At 39.5% G+C, this 23,340-nt stretch overlaps 1 protein-coding gene and 1 long non-coding RNA gene across 2 annotated transcripts in view; both read left to right on the top strand.

Annotated features, from left to right (window-relative positions):
• ZEB1 (zinc finger E-box binding homeobox 1) overlaps nt 1-23,340 on the top strand; it is a 127,742-nt gene that overhangs the window by 7,005 nt on the left and 97,397 nt on the right. The window lies entirely within an intron of this gene.
• LOC142405324 (uncharacterized) lies at nt 161-5,791 on the top strand. The gene is made up of 5 exons (XR_012774141.1): nt 161-459; nt 2,474-2,822; nt 3,110-3,185; nt 4,219-4,314; nt 5,412-5,791. It is a non-coding gene; the product is annotated as an uncharacterized LOC142405324 (long non-coding RNA).

Here is a 23,340-nt window from a genome sequence, read left to right as displayed (position 1 = left end):
CTCACTAAGCCATTGCCTCTGTTCTGATAGAGTCAATTTCTTGAGCTAATTATCAAACACACAGGTATTTCTCACAGTCTTGGTTTGCTTTTCTGGCTGTCTAATTCCTAGTGTCTTATTTTTAAGTTATTCGAAAGAGTAACAGAAGTTTGATATTTTTAAAAACTGTTCACAGTTGTGGCTTTTTAATCTTTACTTGCCCTCCTCTTTTAAAGAAGGAATAGGGTTATTTTCAGTTATCCTTTTGTGTTGAGCCTCAGTTTGTTTATTTAATAATCTGTTTGTCCCTTTCTTGCATAGATAAGTAGAATTCCTGTGTGGAAGTCGAGGAAAATGGGAAGCCCAGTCAAGAAGAGTGAGACTTGACGGATAAAATACTGACTACCGTTAAATGCAGCATAGCTTTATAAATCTATTTCAGTACTCCTGAGAAAAATACTACCCCCATCACCACAGTATGTAAGCACCTTTCAGGCAGTAAAAATATATGTACTGAGTCTTCTCTTCCTGTATCTGGGCCTGCACATCTGATTCCTTGTGCGAGTACCCGACAGCTTACATTCACATGTTAGGAGGATAGGTGGTGGTAGAGCAGAAAGAAGAAATGTGCAAAGTTTGTATCTTTACGAGTGGAGCAGCTGGGCAGTGATTCAAATGTTGCAGTTGGTTGGTGCTGAACATATTAACCAGGGTTCTTTAGACATGTACATTTGTCCCCAAAGGAACCCCAAACAGGGAAGAAAGGAGGCTTTTTTACTTTGCCTCTCTCTGTGCTGGTTTCTAATGCCATTACTGTAATGTAACTGTATCTTTTAGTTTAATATGCTTTTTCAGAGCAACAGAAGTTAACTAAAAATATGCTTTCTCATCTTTGAGAAGTCAGTACTGTTTGAAAGCAGCCTGTTTCAGTTCCCTCCTTTTCAGCTGTCATTCCCAGCTGTCACAGTCTCATTGATGTGAGGACTTTACCCCTGTTGTTGCAAAGCAGTTTGGTTAACAACTGCTGTCACCCAAAGGTTAAAACCTGAAAACTGGCATTCTTTGTTGCTTCCCTTACAAATGTTTGCTTTCTGTTTGGTAGCATCTCTCTCGTTGCTCTGCCTTCAATGTGTTCCATCTATCCTATTTTTGGAGAACTGTGTAAAGCAAATGAACATGTCTAATGATGAATGTATTCTTCCGGATGTGTTAGGGCGCTCAATTATGACTGAGGAGAGAGAGTAAAAAAGATAAATTCTATCCTGTGCTGAGATGACATTCCATCCTATCCAATTAGGATCTGCAAGTATGAGTAGCAGTCCTTCTTGAGTGAAAGGACATGTAAAATTACTTCTTTAAACACTAAGAACCCCATATGATATTGGAGTGTATCAGAAGGAAAAGAAACAACTCTTCCTTAACTATCTCTTATATACTTTTAAGTATGTTTTTGGATTTGATGCAGATATCCTCTGCCTTTCTGCAAGCTCTTCTGTTTTTTAGCTTCTCACAAGTTAAGCATTAGATCAGGAACATTAGAGGAGCTGGCAAGAGTGCTGGAGATAAATGGATTATAAACCTGGCCTTTCACTGTGATCCTGAGAGTGACTTTCATGGACGACCCTTGAAATAAAGGGGTTAAAAGAGTCTGATGTGGTAGAGAGAGTATTTTTACCTATGAACTAGTGTGCCTGTCCTCATTAGGATCAAATGCTACTTGGGCCAGTGATGCTAGGGAGCACCTTCAGTTATTGTGATACGAAATGTTTTCATTATTTCAGCAAACATCCCTTTTCAAATTCTGTCTGACAGACACTGAGGGCAGTTTCCTGTTCCATTTTGTAGAGACATCTGTCCACAGAGTGTATATGGGAGAAAGCGAAATGAAATTACAAAGCATCACAAATGTGGCATGATTGAAAAAGGCCTGGGGAAATCTATTCCATCTGAAAAAGTGCAAACTAAAGAACAGAAAAATCAGACCTTAATTACAGGGATTAGGTTGCTTTTTGCTAAACTGGTAGATTTGACCAAAAGAAGCAGGTTGGATTTTTGTTTGTCTTCCTAACATCTTCACCCTCCCCCAATCTAACATAATTTTTCTTAATGCCCAAAAACATAAGGGAGATGAGTTGTCTCCTTTTTCCTAAATACACTTGTTTTTAAACAGTTTTCTCAGTGCTTTGAGGAATTTCTGCCTTGTGTCCTTTCAGGTATGCATCAGATTTTTCTTCTTTCCACCTTCTAGTCTATTTTATTCTTTCTCTTAAGTTCCTGTATGCTATCTACTGTAAGTCATGTGAAGTTCTAAACTGGGAAAGGAGGTACTATTCAGAATCTGTAACCTGTTTATTCTTCTGTCCTGCTTTGTTTATGTCTTTCCAACAGCCTTTCCTTTTTTTCCCTTGTATTCCTGGTACAGCTATTCGGTAAAGTCAAGCGAAATAGAGCTAGTCACATACTACTGGATTCATTCTTATGTTATTGTTCACAGGAAGGACCTAGGTACAGTTGGCCCTGCAAAGAGCATGAGGTGGTGAATAAGGACTTTGAAGCAGATTTGGAGCTGTAATGACTGGCTTCCTTCCCTGCTGCTGTCCCTTCCCCTTCCTTGCAAAGCGTTTTCATTTGAAAAACTAAGGTGTGGTCATCGGGCATATCTGTTTTCAACTTCCAGTAATTTTTTGCTCACTGCTGAGCTACACTGTAATTACATATGCAAATGTAGTATTTTTTTCCCCTCTTACCTTGTACATGTGGGAGAGAAAGATAAGGTTGCAGAGTACTGCCAGGGATGGTGCTGCTGTTAAGGAGGTGCTACAGATGGCCACAGAAGGAGAGAAGTACTTGTCCTGCAGGACAAGACTCATGGGGGATTTGGAACTTCTGTGACTCAAAGGCAACAAGAAAACACTGTTCTTGCCAACTTTAGATAGGAGCAGATTGTTGGATGATTTGTTATAATAACTTATTTCAATACACTCTAGCTACTGAGAGTGAATTTGCATTCACAATAGGAATTCATTTTGTAGACATACATATGTGTAGTTATTACATGCAATAATTTAATCTATTAGGCTGGCTTGAATGCTCCCTGTAGTAACACAAGGTAAACTTCTGTCTTTCATAGCAGTGTTGTAATGATACTGAAACCACAGAGACTAACTCTGTGGAAAAGACTATTCTGACAACTACTGCTCTTCATGGTAAGGCTTGCCTTGTACTTTTTCCAGATTTTAAATTGACTGACATACTGTATTCCTGAAACCCTAAATATGTCTTACAACAAAGAGTGGAAGTAAGATAGAATCAGTTCTATATTGCAATGAAAATGCTGGGAGACTCTGCACAAAAATGGAATAATAACTTAAACAGAAATGAGAAGCAGAATGGGTAGTTGTAGCATCGGAAAAGGGAAATAGTTCCAGTGACACATAATGCAGTATAGCATGCCATAGTTCTCTGTATTTCACCACGTGATTAATCATGCCTTGAGGGATCAGTCTGCATAGCTGATGTGGTAGTTACACGATGGAGAGGGACGACTTTAAAAGGATGAGACAGGTTTGTACCTCAGCATGTGAGTGACTAAAACTAGTGGCAGACTTTCTGTTTCTGTGAGCTAAGCCAGTTCACACAAGAGGGACAATTTTAGCTTTCCAGCTGCAAAGGATACAAATAGACTTATTTGAATAAAAGTCATGACAGACAACAGAGCTTTATGATCCTGACAGAAAATTCTTACAAGGTATTTGATGCAAACTGTTGCCTGTAGATCTGATGCACAAAAAATATTTTTGCCAGTCCTGCCTGTGACTCTGCTGAGACGCTTTCCTTCATAAACAAAATAAGTAAGGTAGTTAAGAAGAAACAAAATAAGTAAGGTAGTTAAGAACTCCAGCAAATATGGGCATTTTCTTTATTTTGGTATGAAGTGACAAGCCTTCTCCATTTAATTACCCCAACCTCTTTAAAAAAAAAAGTAATTAAAAAGCTCCTTGTTATGGAGTATGATATGCAAATCATTTCACTGTGTTTGTTTTTGCATATGTATGGTGTCACAACAGTTTGGGATATATGAGAGAATATATGACTTCTTAAAAAAAATCTGAGTTCTGAGCAGGTAAGAAAACAGAAGTGCTGAAATTGAAAACTTGCCAAATGTCTTGTTCTAATAGTTTACAGTTGCTTATATCTAGCCCTTATTTCATCTTTCTAACTTTGCCAATATTTTTTAAGCATTTTGAAGGTCTTGTATAGCAAATCCTCATAATAGAAAGGTGTTTGTGGCTTTTCAAGTTCCAAGATGCTCGCTTACTGAGTAAAGCCTTACAGGTTTGTGCCTTAATGTATCTTAATAGGCATCCTAACTAAGCTTCTTTTTTCTTTTTTTTTTTTTTCCCCCTAAATGTCTCCCCAGCCTATCTACCTTTAGAGAACTCTTACGTCTTTCTTCAACCACAGAAGCATTAAATAGGACTGCAATCAAATGTGTGCCTTGTTGGTTCTTGGGTCTACTATCAAAACACTTTGTAGCTGAAGTGTGTGTGCGCATGCGCAACCACGTGTGCTGTTTTCCTGCCTTTTCCTTTTGTCTGTCAAGCTTCTGGCTGATAGCAGATTAGCCATCTGAATGTGGGCAGCAAAGAGTAATGGGCTGCGCAAAATGCCTGAGGCTTCTTGCATACAATAAAATGACTCCATTATAAAGCAAAAAATGACAAGCCTACCATGGAGGGTATCTGTATTGGGGAGATGGAAAGAGTAGCCTTTGGTTTATGATCACCTTAATGGGTGTAAAATAAACTTCATTTTTTTCAACTGTCAAAAGTATTCCTAGGTGCTTTACAGGGGAGTGCTGAAGATCTTTCTAGCAGGAAAATACCGATGAGCTAAATGAATGATGTACTACTTGCTGTTCCTGCTTGCTATATATGTGTGGGGGAAGGAAGGGAGTAACAGCATGATGGCTCAGTTTCATTTTCACCTTGCAGGTGTATTTTTTTTTTTCTTTCTTTTCAGTTTTTTATTTTGGTTAGTTACAGCATTACATAATCTGCCCTGCAGAAGTGTGTTGGGTTTATTAAGTCTTTTGGAAGATGTGCTAATACAGATTTGAAGGAAATTGGCCAGAAACATGGCTGACTGAGACAGAGGGAATCCAGATGTTGGAGGAGGACATAAAATATAAAGTGTAGTGAGTTGGATCAAGCAGAGCCACAAGTCTGTGTGCAGAAGCAGTAGCAGGAAAAATAGCTAGGATTCCTATCAAGGTTTTGACAGTTACACTTAACCACTATAAGAATCTGGTGTTTTAAAAAAACCTCTCAATTGTCTACGGTTTACTGTATCTGTAAGCAGTAGTGGCTGTTCTTGCACTCCTAACTTCCAGTTACAGCTTTCAAAAAGATTTTTTTGTTTGTTTGTTTTAGGGCATGCAAGCTCTAAAAGGTGCTTTCCTCCAAAAAAAAAAAAAAAAAAGTGCACTACTTTCATTTATGCTAAATGGAGGATCTTCCTGGATTGCGTCTGCTTGGGAAATGAAGACAGCGTCTGATAAATGTGGGCTTCCAAACTAACTGGCAAGTCAGCATAAAATCAATTTGGTATATAGAATATGAAGGAATTATTAAAACTTGCAAAACTTGTCCTAAAATGCTTAATTTTAAAGAAACCTTTTGACTAATACTTGTTTTAGTCTGTCTTGCCTGTTGGAGCGTGTTCAATATGTCACTGTGGATACAACTTAAGTGGACTCTGGAAACCTATGCTTTAGCAACAAAATGTACAAATTACAACTTTTAATAAATAAAATGGGAATACTGTTTGAGTAACCTTTGTGTTATTTTTCTCATTCTGTCAGCTGCTGCCAGGTCTCATTGTGGCTGTTCTGGATGTGTATTCCATCTGTTATATGGACCGTGTCCCTTGAAGATCTTTTAGCTGCACTGTACACACTAACTCTTCCCCAGTCTCTTGGATTGATTTTCCTTAAGGGAAACCCGTCCTCAAAATGTGTACTTCACATGTATTTCTTTCTCTCCCTTCCTCTCCCCCAATAAAGTCTGCCCCCCCAAAGAAAAAGGAAACAACTGACAGTGATTTTGAGACCGATTATGCCACAGAGCTCCACATATGCTGCTCCCTTGACAGCAGTATTAATTCACTTTACGTGCATTTTTATTTTGCAGTTCAGAATTTTTTCTATGATCATACGAGCTTTTTATGGCGCTGAAGACTGTAGCTGCTTATGAAGGAAGCTGGCGATAAAACAAATGCTTAGTTAACTATCTCTAACAGTGGGTAGTCTGTGACAGCTAGATGGTGACAGCTAAAATACGTTCCAGGCTAGTTTATTAAGAGAGGATCTGTGGGGTTTTTCGCCTCTCCTCTTTCTTTGCCCCGTGTGATTGCTGTGGTTTACAGTAGGAAGCCACTAGTTTCTGCAGTCACAGGTGGGAAGGGAGGTAGTCACTGGTAGGTAATGCAAAGACATTTGAGTAAAAATAAGACAGTGAACTCTTATGGGAGAAGAAGATAGCTACATTTTTTACAAATCTTTCAACATCTGTGACTTATTTGGCACTACTGAAAGCAGTATTTTGCACATTAATGCAGCTTAGGGACATTGCGTTTATAAATATGAATTAAAAAGATCTAGAACTATTCTTATCTCTTATGTGCTTTTTATAATCACACATCATACTGAGAAAGGTATTGCTGCCTTAGACCACCTGGCCTGATATGGCTACAGTGTTGTGCCATGGCTGGTTTTCAGGACAGATTTGGGAAGGTTGTAGAATACCAAAGACTGAACGGTAAAACAGTTGAAAGCTCAACTTCACTTAAACAGAAGGAAATGCAGGAAATACAGTTTTCATTGTCTTAAAGGTATTTAGGTAATAGAGAAAAAATATTCTTTTGGCAGATAGTTTTGCTTTGCTTGCAGTCTTCTGTGGTGTTTAGGTTACAACAGTGGAGTAGGTAGTTAAAATGTATGAGGAAAGTTTGCAGATATGAAGGGGTCTGTGCTAAATTATTCCAAACATTCATAAAAAGTCTTGTCATGGGGTATACCATGGGCGGGGGGGTAAACTTACTGTTCTTGCTTCCTAAAGTTGCATGATTGCTCTTAATCAGTGGCAAGTGATATGGTATGTCAGTCTGGCTGACCAAGCTGTAGACCATTTCCAAGTGTCCCTTTTGGCCAAATTCACTGCAGCCAGGAATTTTTGAGAACTTTAACTTGGTCTTGTACCTGCTAGTTTGAAAATAAACATTTAGTTAACTAGTGTGGTTGAGGCTCTGTATTTAAAAATACACTAGTAAAGTATAGTCCTGGTACTAAAAAACAGGGTTATCTTTCAATTTTAACAGCTTTTGGGTTGATACTTAAGATCACTTTGTCATTTCTCATTGGCAAGTATTAGCCTAGCAGAGTTGGAATCCTGAGTTTAGGACATGATAATTATGGCCACCAGCCACAGAGCTATGGAGTGCGTGAGGTGGCATGGGGGAGAAATCTCAAACCTGGAAATTCATATTTTCAGGTTTAAAAGGTAACAAATTCAAAATATTTATCACTAGATTTAACTCTAAGTACAACGTATTTTAAAACTTCCTGTGGACAAATTGTCTTTTGTTTGCTGATTGTGGTGAGGAGGGGGAGGCAGGATCTTAATCTCTCCTCTGTAAAGTATCTAATGTGTAAACTATGAAATTACAGAAGGCCTTGTACAAATGAGGGTACAATGCTTGATGCAAAATGAGATGCCTGGAAGATGCCTTCTTGTATCCTCCCTCAGTTCTGCTTTCTTGAATCCTGATGGCCAACCCTTGCCTTAAGCTTTGACAAATGCAGTGTTGTTAACATGAGGAAATTCATAGGTTTTACAGTGACTTGCTGTTGCTCCCTAGTTCAGCCCAGAACCATGCAATTACCTCAGTTTTATTTGTCTGCTGTTTTCCATAGGTAGAACAGAAGTGTGTTTCTGCAGTAGAAGAATTAGAGTATCTGTGTGTGTTATCTGAGGTATTGCTTGTTTCCATCTTTTTCTGTGTGTAGTAGGCCCTATGTGAGATTTCTTTTCTGTGAATAGAAAGAAGAGTCTCTTAGATGTGCTTCAGACACAAATGTTAAAAAGCCTCATGTTTTTTCCTTATCCTAGAATCGAGTAGTTCTTATGAGAAGTTAAAGGCATCAGTACAATGTTGCTCTCCCTCCTGGATGAGGTAGTGAACTTAGTCATGCTGTCTCATCTAGCTGTCCAAGAACTTCAGGATTTTAAGATATGCAGACCTACAGTGTATTTCCATCTCCTTTCTTCTCCCTCCTCCTTTTCCAAGCAAGACTATTTTAGAGAAGGGGAAAAAACTGCTACCAAAAAACCCAAGCCCAACAAAAAAGCCAAATCAGTGTGTTTGAGCTTAAATAAGGCTTATGATTATCTCTGCTATAATAATAGGTGGTTTAGGTTTCTTGGAGCAATTCATGCAATTCTGCAAAACCTATGTTACTATTGCAGAGTACTTCAGTGGACGTTGTCTGTTATAGTCAGGAACTCTTTAATTTGAGTAACTTGCAAAGACTGAAATGTAATCCTTAGCAGATCAGCCTGTAGTGTATGAGAACAAGGAGTGTTCAGCTCTGTTTTGGAGGAAGCATGTGCTCAAAATCTTTCAGATTCATTCACATGTGCTTGCCCAGAGATTTCCTTTTGATTCATAAGGGTGTTCTGGAAAACCACACAGCCAAAAGCATGTTGATATTACTGCCTTGATGCTATTGATAATATCTAATCAATACCTCTGGAATTTTTTTTTCTTTTAATTGAATCTTATTCCTCTGTACGTCACAGATTCTTAAACTATCTGGTAGCCATCACAGCCATCTACAAAACTCAGAATATTCTAAAACTAATAAGCACTGCACCAACATGACAAATCTGTTTGTTCACAGAGCGTGATAGAACAGGAGGGATTTCCATGCTATCCCAAACATGACCTGCCAGTCATTAGGAAAGCAATGTGCTTTCTTCCCACTGGGGGACAGAAGGGATCTGGAGAGAAGCAAGACCTGTCTTGCCTTGTGATGCCTGTGTTGTCATCCTCGTCGTATCATGTGAGGAAGAACAAGGGTTTTTTAGTCATCTCTCCTGTCCAAACCCTTTAGAAGTGTGTCCTTGGTTTTTGATGTTTTTCTCCATTTCTGCAAGCAGGACATTCATGGAAAGGCTGTTACATGTGGGTTTCCATTTAGGCATGAGAGCTCTGGAACAAAATATTCAGTCTTTGAGATGATGTCAATCTTCTATTTAAATTGGATTCTTAGTTATTTATGGGGGAAGGGTGCAGATGAAGAAGTCATATTGGGCATCTGGAGGTTTGAGAGGGCCTATTTCCTTAGCCGAAAAGAACAAGCACATTTTGTGCTTCCTTGAGAGGTTTTTTTCCCATTTGTCAAAAGGATAAAGGCTGTCTTCTGCCCAAAGGTTATTTAAATTGATGCCTGAGTGAATGAGATGAGAGCATGTAATGGCAAGTAATTCCTGTCGGCTAATGGCGCACATCCCACTAAACACGGGCTGTCTTGCTACTTCCTTGAGAAGCAGCCAGTTATGGGTCCTATGTCTTTCGTTACCAAATTGGATGCCTTTGGAAACCTCAAGGAATAGAGGCTGCTTTTTGGTAGATGCACTCAAAATGCCTCGGCATAGGAACTAGGGGTAGTAGTAGGAGATCTTGATGCGCTACCATTCAACTTTGGGGAAGTCGGGGTTGCTAACAAAGTGACAGAAACCTGTCTGTTTGCCAGCTACAGCAAACCAGCATCCTTATGTGAAAGCATCTCCTGTAATAAAGTGAGGTTTGAGATTTTGTCCAGTAGTCTACTGTTTACTGGTGGCAACATGCTATATTGTATGTAATACATAAAGGCATATAATTGTTCCTAGGAAAACATTGCCTTGCAAATGCCACTTTTTAGTGAGTAGACCTCTTCATCTGCAGTAAAAACAAATAACAACTTGTTTGCTGAGCTGTGACCTGTTTTGGAGTGACAGTCTTGCAGCTTGCTGAATCGACAGCTGGGCTTACCACTGTGCTGCCCGTAGCTGAGAGCGCGCTTCACAAAGGCTTTGGAAGAATACATTTGTTTTCCTGTGCTGTTGTTATTTCTCAGCGGGTTTTCAGTTGCTGCTCCCCCACTTTTCATAGCCCTGAAGCTGCCTAGTCTGCCACTGTTTCAAGTTAGTTTCTAATGTACCTTCTTTAAACATCCGTAATGAAGGTTGGAAGACTCGAATAATATTTGATAAACTGAGAAAATCAATGAAAAGTTATTTAATAAAGCTTTTTGAGCTCTCTGGTTTAGCTAAGTGGTTTAAATGTGAGGTTTTTTTCTGCTCGAATCAACTGATCAACCTTTAGTTAGGTAGAAAAAAATGGGTTTTTTATAAAGGGGGAAGGCATATAAATGCTTTGTTCAGACCTTCTTTTTAATAATAATTCAGTATTCTGCAGATGAATTATGTGAGTTGACATCAAGAATCTGGCTAAAAAGGAAAATTATTCATCATTTCTAGATGGGACAGTGCCAGTTGTGAGGATTAAATGCTTGTCCAGAAATTATGTTATCTCTGAGCTAAATTTTTGCTAAACATGCTATGAAATACTCTTGGCTGGCACAAACTATATGTCGGTGTCTGTGGCGATGGGGGTTTAAACTAGTTCATTTTAAATCCTAGCAAGCAGCAGCTGAAACGCTGCTGAATGACCTTTGACATAGGGACCCATGAATGCCCCAAGTATGATTTCACTTTCACCACGTTCTTTGTGAATCTGAATGCTTGTCAAATCAGATGTGTGTTTAGACCTTTTCACTGAATGTGCTTGGAGGGAAAGAACAAAGCCTGGGGTCAACTTGGCATAATCCCTGCGTTTATCTTTATTCTATTATAGTGGCTTGTGGGGGATGGAGTAACTATTCTCTATGAGGTGAAAGTGCAAGTAGAGTGTAGGTAGGCTATCAGTCTTTTCTTCTAGACTTTCCCAACAACCTAGCTGATCTCCCATGATTTACTTGTGTTAATGTACGGCTGACTAGGCAGATTGCTGGTTGATCCATGTGATCTGCTATTTGTTCTACCCATCGCTATTTTGTAGCTGCTGCACCTATCCACTGATGTAAACAAACACGTATAGCTTGTCTTGGGTAGCACATGCAGAAACGGGTCTGTGGCACATGGCGCTTTGTTCTCCCCAGTGGAAATGGGAGAGGAAATAACGTGGATTTTTATACTACAACTACTTCTGCCTCAGTGCAAATCATCTTTTTATTTTAGGAGATGAACAGCTTCATATACTGTATGGTACATATGTATTTTTTTGCTTTGGCAGGTTATTAGTCATACTCAAGTAAGGAGTGACTAAGTCTGTTATTACCCATTCAAATTGGGAAAGCCTTTGTCTCTAAGGGAAGAACCGTAGAGTTCTACTAAATGATTGTTATAGACTTTTTGCAGTATTTTTAGATTTTACTCCTGTGTTAGATTCACTTCACAATACAGGATTGTTTCTGTGTGGAGCTGGAGTGGTCTGAATCTGTAAACGAGCTATTGTGCAGTAAAGTACAAGTGGGTGGAGGAACTATATGACAAAAGGCCTGGTTACCTTTACAGTTTGTTCGCTGTACCTCATACACTTTGTTTCAGAAGAAAAGCACTATTCAAAGACTTGAGTATAAGGAGGCAGTCTTTCACACGAGGCTTGTGGGAAATTTCTCTCCAACTTGTGGGTTTTCAGCTTGTGTAGATTTACCCTGCGCCTTCTGAGGCTTTGCCCGAAACGGCTTAACACGTCTCTCTGAACACCCCGCACCTCGCGGGGTGAGCGCTTCCTAATCTCATACTTCGACCAGTATTTTCCACCTTATGTGTGCGCTTGTTTGGGGTTTTTCTGTTTACTTTTTAAGGAAACTTTGCAAAGTTTATTTTTAAGTAAAGAGGGGATTTGGTTGGTTTTAAGGGCTTCCAGCCTAGGAAATAACTTGCCCTCATTAACTTCAGAGATTGAAAGCAACATTAAGCAACAAGGAGGGATCTCTCTTTTTTTTTTTTTTTTTTAACTAAACCTAATAAGATTCATTATGAAAGTATGAGTGTGCTTTTTTATTTTTTAAACTAAACTTTGAAACTTGATGTTCTTTGTGTTAAGTCTGCAGTTCCCTTCGGCTTCTTCCACGCGTTTCACTGTTTACTTTCTCTTTTCATAGCTTAGTGGATAAGTGCTTAAAAACCTGTTCCTTCTGCTTGAAAACAAATATGCTTCACTCAGCACCCAATTTTCAGATTCAAAACACTTTCACACAAAGACTTGCTGATGAGCTGGATGGTTTTTGGGGTTGTTTTTTTTAAAGGAGAATGGAGTTATTTCAGTCCACCTTGGAAGAGAGGAGAAGGAGTGTTCTGGGGAGAGCAGGGCTCTGCTTCTCTTGTCCGACCCAGGCGAGCTGGGGTGGCTGAAGAGGAGGAGTGGCTGCTCTGCTCCTCTGCTGGACATGAATACCCAGAGCAGGCTCCCGCTTCCATCGCAGAAGCAACTGAAGGAGTCACAGCCTGGCACATGAGCTGGAACTAACAGGCTCCAGCTCAGCAGAGTAATTTTAAAATGAAGTAGTGGAGGCCTGGACCTATGCCCATGTTAGCTGTTTGTGCTACGGAGGCAGTAGCCACTGGCAGGAGGGCAGAAGACGTATTTGGGGTTAGGAAGCAGTCTGATAGGGTTTCAGTAATGGCTTTCATTCCTTGTTAGCTGCATTCTTTCAAGTTTTGCATGTGTTGGAGAGAGACATTTTCAGCCTCTAGTCTGCCTAGTGCTATCTATAACTGCTCTAGGAGAGTAATTCTGGGGAACCTACTGTCATCATCATCTCTTGCTGCTTTAAGGAATAAGTTTAGTGCCTTTGTTCAACACTGCCAAGGTAATTTTGCTCAGAATCTCAGACAGGCTGAGCAGCATGGTGTGCTTTTTTGTGTGGGTTCCCCCCCGATTGTTCCCCCTCACCCTTCCCTTCGCAACCTGCCATACTCTACTTCTTTGGAAGTTGCAGTTACGTACCTGAGTGTCACCAGCCTGCATCTAGAAGCCTACGTATCCGACTGTAGTGTCTTTGTGGCATGCTTGGTTTAACTGTATAACATTAATGACAGCAAGAACTTGCATCTTAAAACTCCTTTACTCTTTGCAGGCTGGAAACTAGTAAGTTATATCTAGAATATCCACCTACAAATACATGCCACAACATTTACTGTTTCACAGTATAGCAAAACTCTGAACAATTTCACCATAGCTGAGTGAAACTGATACATGTGTTTCAGAGCTGTTTATGAGCTCTCATCTGTTAATCTTGGGTAGTTGTAAATATTACCAGAAAATCCTTTGCTTGTATTAATCAGAACTAAAAGGCAACAGTCAAATGTTCACTTTTGTAATATCAAGGTTTTTTTTAATTGGTAAATCAAACCTCCCTTTCTTAAAATGCTACTTATGCTGTTATATAATGGCAGCTTTTCTTCTCTTATTTCTGCCTCCCTCCTCTTCTGTCAGGCTATGAAACTACATGCTGTGTAAGAGTTTCTCTTTTCTTTATGTTCCCTTTTTCAAGACTGTTTCAGTCTTGAGATGTTAAGGGAGGTTTTCTAGTAACTAATGCTTCCATGGCTAGTCTATTGGCTGCCAAATCTGGTGTGTTCTCTTGGGTTGTTTTTTTTTTAATTCTAGTGGTGTGAAGGTGGGATTTGGAGAAGCAGCTCTACCAGCTGTGAAGTGAAAAGGCTGAACTGGAGGAGCAATGCCGAAGGAAACAAACCTGCTGTTTCATACCTAGTTGCAAAGGAGTACATCCCTAGTTGCTCTTGGGGTCTTCCAAGAAGGTCAGAATAACTGTGCTCCTTCTGCCAGCTTCAGGTGGGAAGACATGCAACAGAGACATGAAGCTAGGGAGCAAATCAGTGGCAGAGCAGGGAACAGCCAGTCAAAGCTGCTATTAAGCAGCATTTTTTTAAAGTGATATGAATATTAAGGAAGTAACAGCAATCTTGTTTTTGGAAGTTATAGAATGCTAAAAATCCATCACAGAACCAGCAAAACAATCTAGCTGTGTGCTGCTGATTTAATTTCACAGCTGATCACAAATGCAGTTTAGTTGAGAGGCAGCTATATACTTCAGTAATACCAACAGTTGACAATTCAGGAATGTAAACTTAACATGTCTGCTCTTACATTTTTCTTACTGTGTTAAACACAAGTGCATGGGGGAATAAATGAACTCTAATATGCCTTAAAGGCTATCTAATTTGGAACAGTTTAGACCATAAAGGCATGGGCAGAAGTGCATTCAAAGCCGCAGTTCCTGGCAGAATAGCTGACCAGAAGCCTGCCATGTGGGGGTCCTTCAGCTCATCTGCCCCTGCAACTTGCCACACTGCAGAATCTTGCTAATTTGGAAAGTCTGCCTTCCAAGGCCTGGAGCCCACTGGTGTAAAGCATTCCTTCAAACTGTGCTGAAATCTACATTTGCAGTAAGCGACTATGCCCTGCTATAGTTTTGAGCTCTTAAAGAATGTGTGTTGATCGTGTGAATGGCCTCATCTTAAAATGTGAAAGAAGTGGTTTTGGCCCCAGGTTTCCCTCTGGGGACAGTGGAGTTGAGCCCTCTAGCATGTCTGCCTACTGACAGCCCCAAGGTTTTTGTTCTTACTTTGAGCTTTAGTGAAATATTGTCATTTGGTTATGTTGTAGAATACTTCATTCCAGAAGGAAAATTAGAATTTACCTCACCTTTTCAGTTAAAACTGATTTTGATCCTATTTAAGTGGTAACTACTGAAGACTTAAACGAGCTGACAGCTCTGCACTGCTAGTATTGTGGAATTTTTTTCTGGGGTTTTTACTTGTTGGTTGGTTTGTTTTTTTTTCTTGGAGCCAATCCCATCCCAGTAGTTAAGAGGGAATACAGGACAATCAAAATAATTACAAATTTATGTGCTCAGGTGAAAGACCAGAGAGGTTACTCCTGGGAATGCCTTGACAAATTATTAGATAAAGGAAATAAAATTCTGCTAGCAAAGGTTTAGGGAAAGTGTTAGCTCTGGTGGTCATGATGAAATCTTAGTAAAAGTGTGGAAATGACAGCTTTTGTGAGGCTTCAAGAAGACAGATTAATGCAGAATCAATGTCACATTATTTACAGCAATATTTCATTCAGGTCTCCCTGTAACTGCTGCTTGAATCTATGCTTTTACATCCTGGTCCTTGACTGAAAATCATTCCTGGTCAAGCTAGCAGGCAACCCAAAGGAGAAAGAACTAATGAATTGTAGAGACAGGTGTCAGTCATCCTCTACCCTGGAGAATTGTGGTCACTAAGAAAGCTGGGTGCAGATGAACACCTCAATAGGCCAACTGTTGGCATCTCAAGGGTCAAGAACGTAGCCTGTGCTTTTGCTCTTCTGTCCTTTTCTGTGACTGCGTGATATTGAGGGACTGAGAGAGAGGATATTAGCCTGCATAATTGTCGAACACGTGGTCCCAGTGTTATTCTATGGGCAAGTAATTGATGCGGTCCTTGGCTCTGTCAACAAGTGGATCTATGGAAGACGTAGGATGCAGAGATTATCCTCTGTATTTATTTTATCTCACAATTGGGAGATTAAGAACAAGTGGTCAATTTACAGCAATTCAGGGAAGTGGTACTTTGTTGTCATACTGTAGTATCTGAGCATGCCCTAACTCAAGTTCTCCTGGCTTCTGTGGTGTAGGGTTTTTTCTTTTTTTAAAGAATAGATTATTTTCTTTAGCTCAATCTTTAATTAGTTTTCTAGTTTGTCAGTCCAGCACTACATATATATATATATATATATATCAGCTGGTGAAAAATGTGGCACAGCTATAATGCTTACTTATTAAAAAGAGAAATCCTTGTCAGCCTTCCCTGCTCACAGTTCATGAATGAGGGATATTTTCCCTGACCAGTTGTGTGCTGGAAATCATTCAGATGTGTTGCTAATTTTGAAGACAACTTTTGTAGGGCAGAATCCCTCCCTCCTTATGTATATCTAGAAACTATTTGCTTTTCATGCAGACTGAAACTTGTATGGAACGTAATTCAGGAATTCAACTCGTGCTCTATTAGCAGGCTTTCTTATTATACTGACTCGCATTTTCTCATGAGAGTCCTTGTTTGGAAAAGGGTTTTTTTTAAAGGACCTTTCTCCCAGCAGTTGCTTACAGCATGTGTATGATTGGCCTATCAGCATGCCTATGTACTTTGGCTTTATAAACTGTAGGGTTGGCTCACAGACTAGAGCACCTAAATTTAGATGCCAGGGTGTGAGCTCATTGCTTGTGCTCCCATTATAGTCTGCAGAGACCTAGTCAGTGGACCTGAAGAGCTGTTCAGCTGACTGAACATAGGTATCTGCTTTAGGATGAGCAGAATAGTTCTTTAGATACCATTGATTATAGTAGGAACTTAGGCAGCTAGTTGATGTATAAATTCCTAAATCTAGGTTTTGTTATCTGTGAGCTGTATCTTAACCTAACGCTGTTTTAATCTCTAACAGTTGAAAAACTGTTGGATATTCTTTTTGCTATTAAAACTCCCCTTGTGAGTTCTCTCCTGTGTTACTTTCTTTTGAAAATGATAATCATGGTTGAAATTCCTGAGTGCTAAAAGCTACATCTTGAAGATAATACCTGTCTCAATGCTTTCTCTAACAGTGTGATCTTAAGTATCTTTCGGTTCTCTGGGGCTCATAGACTGGTATCTCAGTTCAGCTGGGAAGCAGGCTTGCTGCCTTCCCCCTGCCCCATGCACCTCCTTTCAGAACATCTTGGTGTTGAGCTGTAGCTGGACCCATCTGACTCAAGTGAGGTTTCTGCTATCTCATAATGGGAAACGAATGAGCTTCTTGCAATCAGTATGCTATCTTGAAGCCTTGTTAGGACACAGCAATGAAATTGTTCTGTTTTCTCTTACTCAGTTGCATATGCTATCAGAGTTGGTCACAACTAGCTTTTAACTCAAAATGTTAATTTCTGTTGATTACTTAAATAGTGCTTTTGTACTGGATTGATGATCACAAGTGAAACTGATGTGTGGGGCTTTGGTGTGCGGAGGTTTGGTAATGAGAAAAGCTGCTTTGAAGTGTGAGATGTCACTATGAAGAACTAAGATTATATATATTTTTTTTTTAATAGCAGTGAATTTTTCACTGCAATGGCCTCGAGTTCAATATGGTAAGAGTAATTGCTAGTTGTTTCACATCAAGGAAGAGTCAATTGTGTAACTGAGCAACTTAGACACAAAAGTGTCTTTTCTTACTCCTTTGTTCTTTCTTCCTATTATATTAATACTTTCTTTTTAAAGGTTTCTTCATAGCCAGAGTGGATCTCTCTGGATATGCAGGCAGCTTGTATTTTGTGATGTCCTCAATATTGAGAGTGCTCACTAACCACAGGATACATCTGTACTTAATTAGTGAAGTGGCTTGGGTGGGGGACACACAGACAAGAACTTGAAGAATGGTGCTTAAACAAATAGATGGCTTTAGTTAAGTCTCCCATGTTGTGCAAAGCTCTAGCTGAAATTCCTCCATCTTTTAATGTTCATACTGTACAGTGTTTTTTAATAGTATTTTTTACTTTATTTAAGAAGATTAAGAGACTTATGTTAGAACAGGAGTAGGTTTGCACCATTGTAATAAAAAGGACTGGTGAAACACGCAGTAGGTATCCTGTACGAATTCAACTTGTAACTGTCTCTTGTAAAATCTTAGATTCTGAGGTCAAGTGATGGGTTTGTTTGAACCATCCCTTCATGTGTAGATTTCTCAGGAGTAGACTAAGAGGGCACTGTAACTCCCTTCTCTCTCAAACTTCATGCTGGGTTTTTTTCAGTGTCTTGTTCAGCAGATAAGAATTCATGCAGCCTGAAAGTATCTTCGTGCTTTCTTCTCTTCCTTCCCATAACTGTATCAGAGTACTATCTGTCTACTTTGAAACAGTGGTTTGTATCTGTTTCTTGTGTCATGGCTTTTACTTGAGAATTGTCAGGTGATCTAAAATTACAGAGGAGCTAAGTCTATCTGCATAACTGTATAAGAAGTTTTGCATTCATTTCTCCAAATTGGCAATGAAAAGAACCAGTTGAATTTCACAGACTAAACACTCTAACCTATTTCTGTAGAAATCAAAATCTCTTAAAGTTACACAAGACCCATTGAAAGTCACCATGTTCCTTCAGTTGTCTGAAAATATGTTTGAGTGAAAATGGTGTATGCAATGGTCTCTTCTGATCCTTTTATGTTAGTGTAAATTTTAAGAAGTCTTTAAGAAATGGCTTATTTTTTTTCAAAAACATATTTTTAGCTGTTCCAAATATCCTTTTGAAGAATTCAAATCCATATGTTTGATAGCTAAACTTATGAAATGTAATATAAAAGAAACTGGTGGCCTGAAAATAATTTGTCCAATATGTAGCAGTAAGTGAGATTATCTAGTCAGAAGGAATCTTCACTTGCTAACTTTTCATATTGACCTTTGGGGGATTTCAGTCTTGAACAGCTAGCTTCAGCTAGAGTGTAATTACAGAAAATACTAAATAGTTCTTCAGACTGTAGTTGCTCACTGCTGTTAATGTGTGCATACCTTAGAAAGGGTGGTCCTGAAAGACGTTGAGGTTCATGGTGGCTAACTGATTGTGAGCTTCCAGGGCTCTCAGAAAGGTCTCCTTGTTTGCAGGAAAATGCTAAGGAAGTGGTGCTGCAGTTGTCTATGTCACTAGTGAAAACCAGAGCTAGAATACCATGCCTGCTTATTGTGCCAGCTCTTCAGAATTGGTTGCCAGCATAGCGTGATATACAGGAAAGATTGTGTCTGTGTTCATAATAAAAACAAAACAAACAACAAAAACCCACCACCACCACAAAAAAAAAACTTACATGAAAATTGAAGTAAAACTATTAGTGCTGAGAATAAGGAAGCATAGTTTGACTTTACCCAAAAGAAGGGTAGGAAGTGTTGTGGTAAGTCTCATAGGTCAAAGGAAGGAAGATGTGAAAGCTGAAGTTGGGTAGTTCTAGCAGGCAAAGGTGTATATATATTGCTTCTCAGTAGCTACTTTTAGCATAGGTTCTGCTTCTACGTGCCAGATCTTAAAAGACAGCTAAAATTGGGGAATTTACCAAAAGTTGGCTTGTGATGTCCTTAAGTGAATCTCTTAAATGGGCTTAAAAAGCCGTTCTAAATAGTAGGCTCCAGATTAATGAGAAACTGTGGACTTCTCGAGTTGGTGGGTGAAACTTCTGTGATCTGTGCTACTCAAGATATCAGACTAGATCATCATGCTGGTATCTGGTTTTTAACCAGGGATGGGGGGAACACAATTCTTTACACATGTGTGAATGAATTACCATCTAGATAAAAAATTTCCAGTTTTTGTGTTCCAAGAAACTTTTCTGAATACTGGTTGCTTCAGAAAAGTTAAGAAAAACTTATTCAGATGCAGCTTAGTTAACATAACATGCATGCAATGCATCTCTAAGTTTGGAGAATATATGAAGCCTTTTTCCTAAATATTTTTAGATAACTTGACTGTATATCTTCTGTGCTATGTCTTTGCTTAAAATGAGTATGCCTGCATCTCTCTTCCATGACAGAAGTATGTTGCCATGAAAGAGTTGGTGAGTAGCATTGGTATCTGTGATTACTTTCCACAGATAGTACTGGGGAAATCTGGGGGCTGTTAGGGGGTTGTTGTTTGCCCCAACAGGAAAATTGGGAAGTGAATTAATAGCTGATTCTTACACCGCTTCCACTGTTGAGTTGTGTGTGATGTCTAAAGGGTTGTGGGAGGATGTCTGAATTCTTTGGGTTGTATCAGGAGAATGGCAAGGAAAACTTCTACTCAGGTAGAACTGTAGATTATTTGCATTACTTATATGTTCAAATATCAGACCTCTGCATTTTTTAATAATGCACCTGGCCATACTTTCTCTGGGGGCTGGATGCTGCCAGATTCACTTCCACAGTCACATGTGCAGCAGACTGCCCACAGTTTGCTGGAGATGCTCTTGGTCTACACCTGGTATCCCAGATTTCTTTCAACCAGATTGTCGTATTGGGAAGAAAAATAGATAGTCCCACTGTACAATGTATTAGTTGCTGTTGGCTACTAAAAACTCAGCAAGGAGTGAGTGTAATGTTAACATCCCTCTGTTATGAGATTTATTTTTTTTTCTCCAGATGTTGGAGTATTTTTTAAAGCCAGCTTTAAACATGACATGCTGTTGACTGGGGCAGAAGGGGAAAGCATGCATTGCTAATACTGCAGATCTTTTCTGCTCTTTATGGAGTGGAATAACTGATGAAGGTGATTGTTTGATGGTTCCTCATGTGCCAATGCACCTTAAACCTCTGTCATTACCAAGAGAGGCTGCAATTTCACTTTTTATAGCACTGTGCAGATCTAGTACTTTTGATTGCAAAGCAAACACCACCACCATGCCCTCCCCCCCCCCATATCAGTTAGAAATCTCATCTTCCAGAAGGGAAGAAAAGCAGTTGCTGTGCTTCAAATGAATCAGTAAGGAGAAAGAAGTACGCTGGTAGCCAGCATCCCTGCAACTCAAGAGTTGCCAGCTATTTTGCAAAGTGAGGATGATGATGTAAAATTGTCATCTTTTTCCCCTTCCCCTCTTGAATGCACTCTTCTATAGCCTCTTGCTAGGGCAGTTGGTGTCCAGTATATAATGAATGTAACCAGGGATGTCAGCTTCTGCAGTGCAGCAGATCCAACATGTTTGCTTTTTCTCTGAGCTGGTTTTCTGCTGAATGCGTGTGCTCTTCGGTTATATGCCCTGTGCTTCAGCATACCTAAGGCACTGGCCTTCTGGAAGCACAGCCCAACCTGACCATTAACTGCACAGCTGGCAAATGGCACTGGTGTTGGCCAGGATCAGCTTTGAAATGCTGCCAGCCCCAGGAGCCTGTCTGCTTTCTGTATTGTGCAGGAGTTGCCTGGGGGACTCTGCTTGGTGGCAGTAATACTGTATGGGACTACTCCCCATGGACCAACCAACGTCTGCTTTACTGGATATGAACAAGTCATGTTTCATAACTTTGCTTAATAACACCCTCCTGTAAATGAAACAGAACAGAGTTTTTTGGGAGGAAGAGTTACCTGATGAGGAATATCCACATGCAGTACGATTTCTGTTCAATGTAGAATGTAGCTCTTTGCAGAAGTCAGTGAAGAGTTACAATCTCAGTCATTGGTTGCACCTCCACAAATTACTTTGCCGCAAGCAACAGAGTTATAGTTACTTTGGTTCAGGAAATCTGGTTCTTTCCTAACTTGATAAACTCTTGAAAAGAACAGATTTGCTTAAGGTCTAGTCTAACCCACACAGTGTGCACCATAGGCTTTCCACGACTGCATCTTGTTGAAGTAGGACTCTTCGTAGGAAGTGTATCCTGCTTTAATTTTTTTTAGGTTTGGGAGAGTGTTCTTTTACCTTCTCAGCTAAAAATTTGCGCTTTCAACAGTATAAACCAAAAATATCTTCAAGTTCTGGATGTTACAGGGATTTTAATGTATTTGTTCTGTCCCAAGAGTAGGGACATATATGACAGGAAAATGTTTTGATTTTTGTAAATTGGTTAGACTTATTCCTTTTTTTGGAGGATATGATTGTTCTGGTGTATTCTTGTTGCAGTACTGTGTAACAGTAGTTGTACTGAATCAATGCTAGCAGTCTCTGTTAGTATAACTCCAGCATTGGGATGTTGATCGGGTGCAGGGAAAAAACAAATCCATGATCTATGCTAGAACTCAACTCAAGTTTAGACCAGGCTGCATCCATTTCATCCCAAAATTTCTCTTGAGTTAACTAAATAGATCCTTGTGTCTTTTTTTTGTCTTTTTTTTTTTTTTTCTTTTTTCCCAGTTCTTGCATTCTTGCTGTGCTCTTTCACTGTTTCCTGTTTATATTGCAAAGATAATGAAAGGTGGATGCTTTTTGCATTTGGGGCCCGAGTGGACCTTATTGGTTCTGGAACTGTGTGGGTTTTTTCCCTTTCTTTCCTCTTCTCCCCAGTCTTCCTCCCTCACCCCCCAACCTAACTGGGGTGTATAGCTCTAGCAGTGGTCTAAACCCAACTTCTGGTGAAGTAGGAAAAAGCTTCTGGCAGCTATGCAAGTGTAGAAGATCTGTATAAATTGTTAAATGTGATGAATATACCAAATACACAAATATGAAATGTAGCCTTGGTTTTGTTTTAGGATGGTGCTCAGGAGTTAAACTCATAACATTTTGGGTAAGGTCAGTAATGACCTAGAACAGTCCTGTAATAATCACATAGAATTGTATTGTATTTGTGTGTGAAGGGCTAGGGACAAGGGACATCTGTATTAAATAACTGGTTTTGTAATGGGAGTTTCTTTGAACTACTTAAGTACTTTCTCATTACTTTGAACAGGTCAGGAAAACGTATGTTGTTTTTAAAGTAAAAAGCAAACCAGTTGCTTACGACTTCAGTATTTGGTAGTTTCCTTGCTGCCAAGTAACAGCAGCAAGTTCCTGCTGCAGTGGAATCAAGATAAAAAATTAAATAACGACAGTCTTGGTAACCGATAGGCATCTCTTGTCCTGTGAGTGGATTAATTGCTAAAGGTGTTATCATACCTATCAGTAATTTCCTTTGAGGTATATCAAGCAATTTTTGGTAAAGTAAGACCCCTGCTGTTGTGTCTACTGGAGTCTGGACTGCTGGTCACTGTTTTCCAGTGGCTATTTTGAACCACCAAAGCAGCAGTTACATGATAAGGGACCATTTAAAACCTGTTTGGTCTGCGCTTACTTTAGTAGAGCTGTTTAGTCAAGTGAAGCAGCTTCAAATGAGTTGAACAGTTTTTGGGTGGGTTTGAAGGGTTTCCTGAGGAGTAACTTCTGAAAAAGACCCATAAAGAATTTCTTTTAAATGATTAGCAATGTTTTTGATACCCTGAGCTGTAGCAGTTTTTCACTGAAGAAAGGAGGCAACTGTCAGGCATGGTTTGGAAAGTTAATGGATGTTACGGTAGAGGAAAAAGGGGGAAAATGTTCTGTTCGGATGAGAATTTCTTATCCTAAAACTGTTAGCACTACCATAGAACCAGGCCTCTGTGTAACCAGTATGAGAAGCATGGAACAAATGCAGTTTTTGCCCCAAGCTTACAATATGTAGGAGTTTGAAAAAGTTCCATAAAGAGTAATTCTATAGCTTTGAGTTAAAAAAAAAATTAAAATGTGGTTGGGATGGGT

The sequence above is a fragment of the Mycteria americana genome, chromosome 2 (assembly GCF_035582795.1).
Source record: "Mycteria americana isolate JAX WOST 10 ecotype Jacksonville Zoo and Gardens chromosome 2, USCA_MyAme_1.0, whole genome shotgun sequence".
Taxonomy (NCBI): domain Eukaryota; kingdom Metazoa; phylum Chordata; class Aves; order Ciconiiformes; family Ciconiidae; genus Mycteria; species Mycteria americana.
This window is presented reverse-complemented; position numbering and strand designations above follow the sequence as displayed.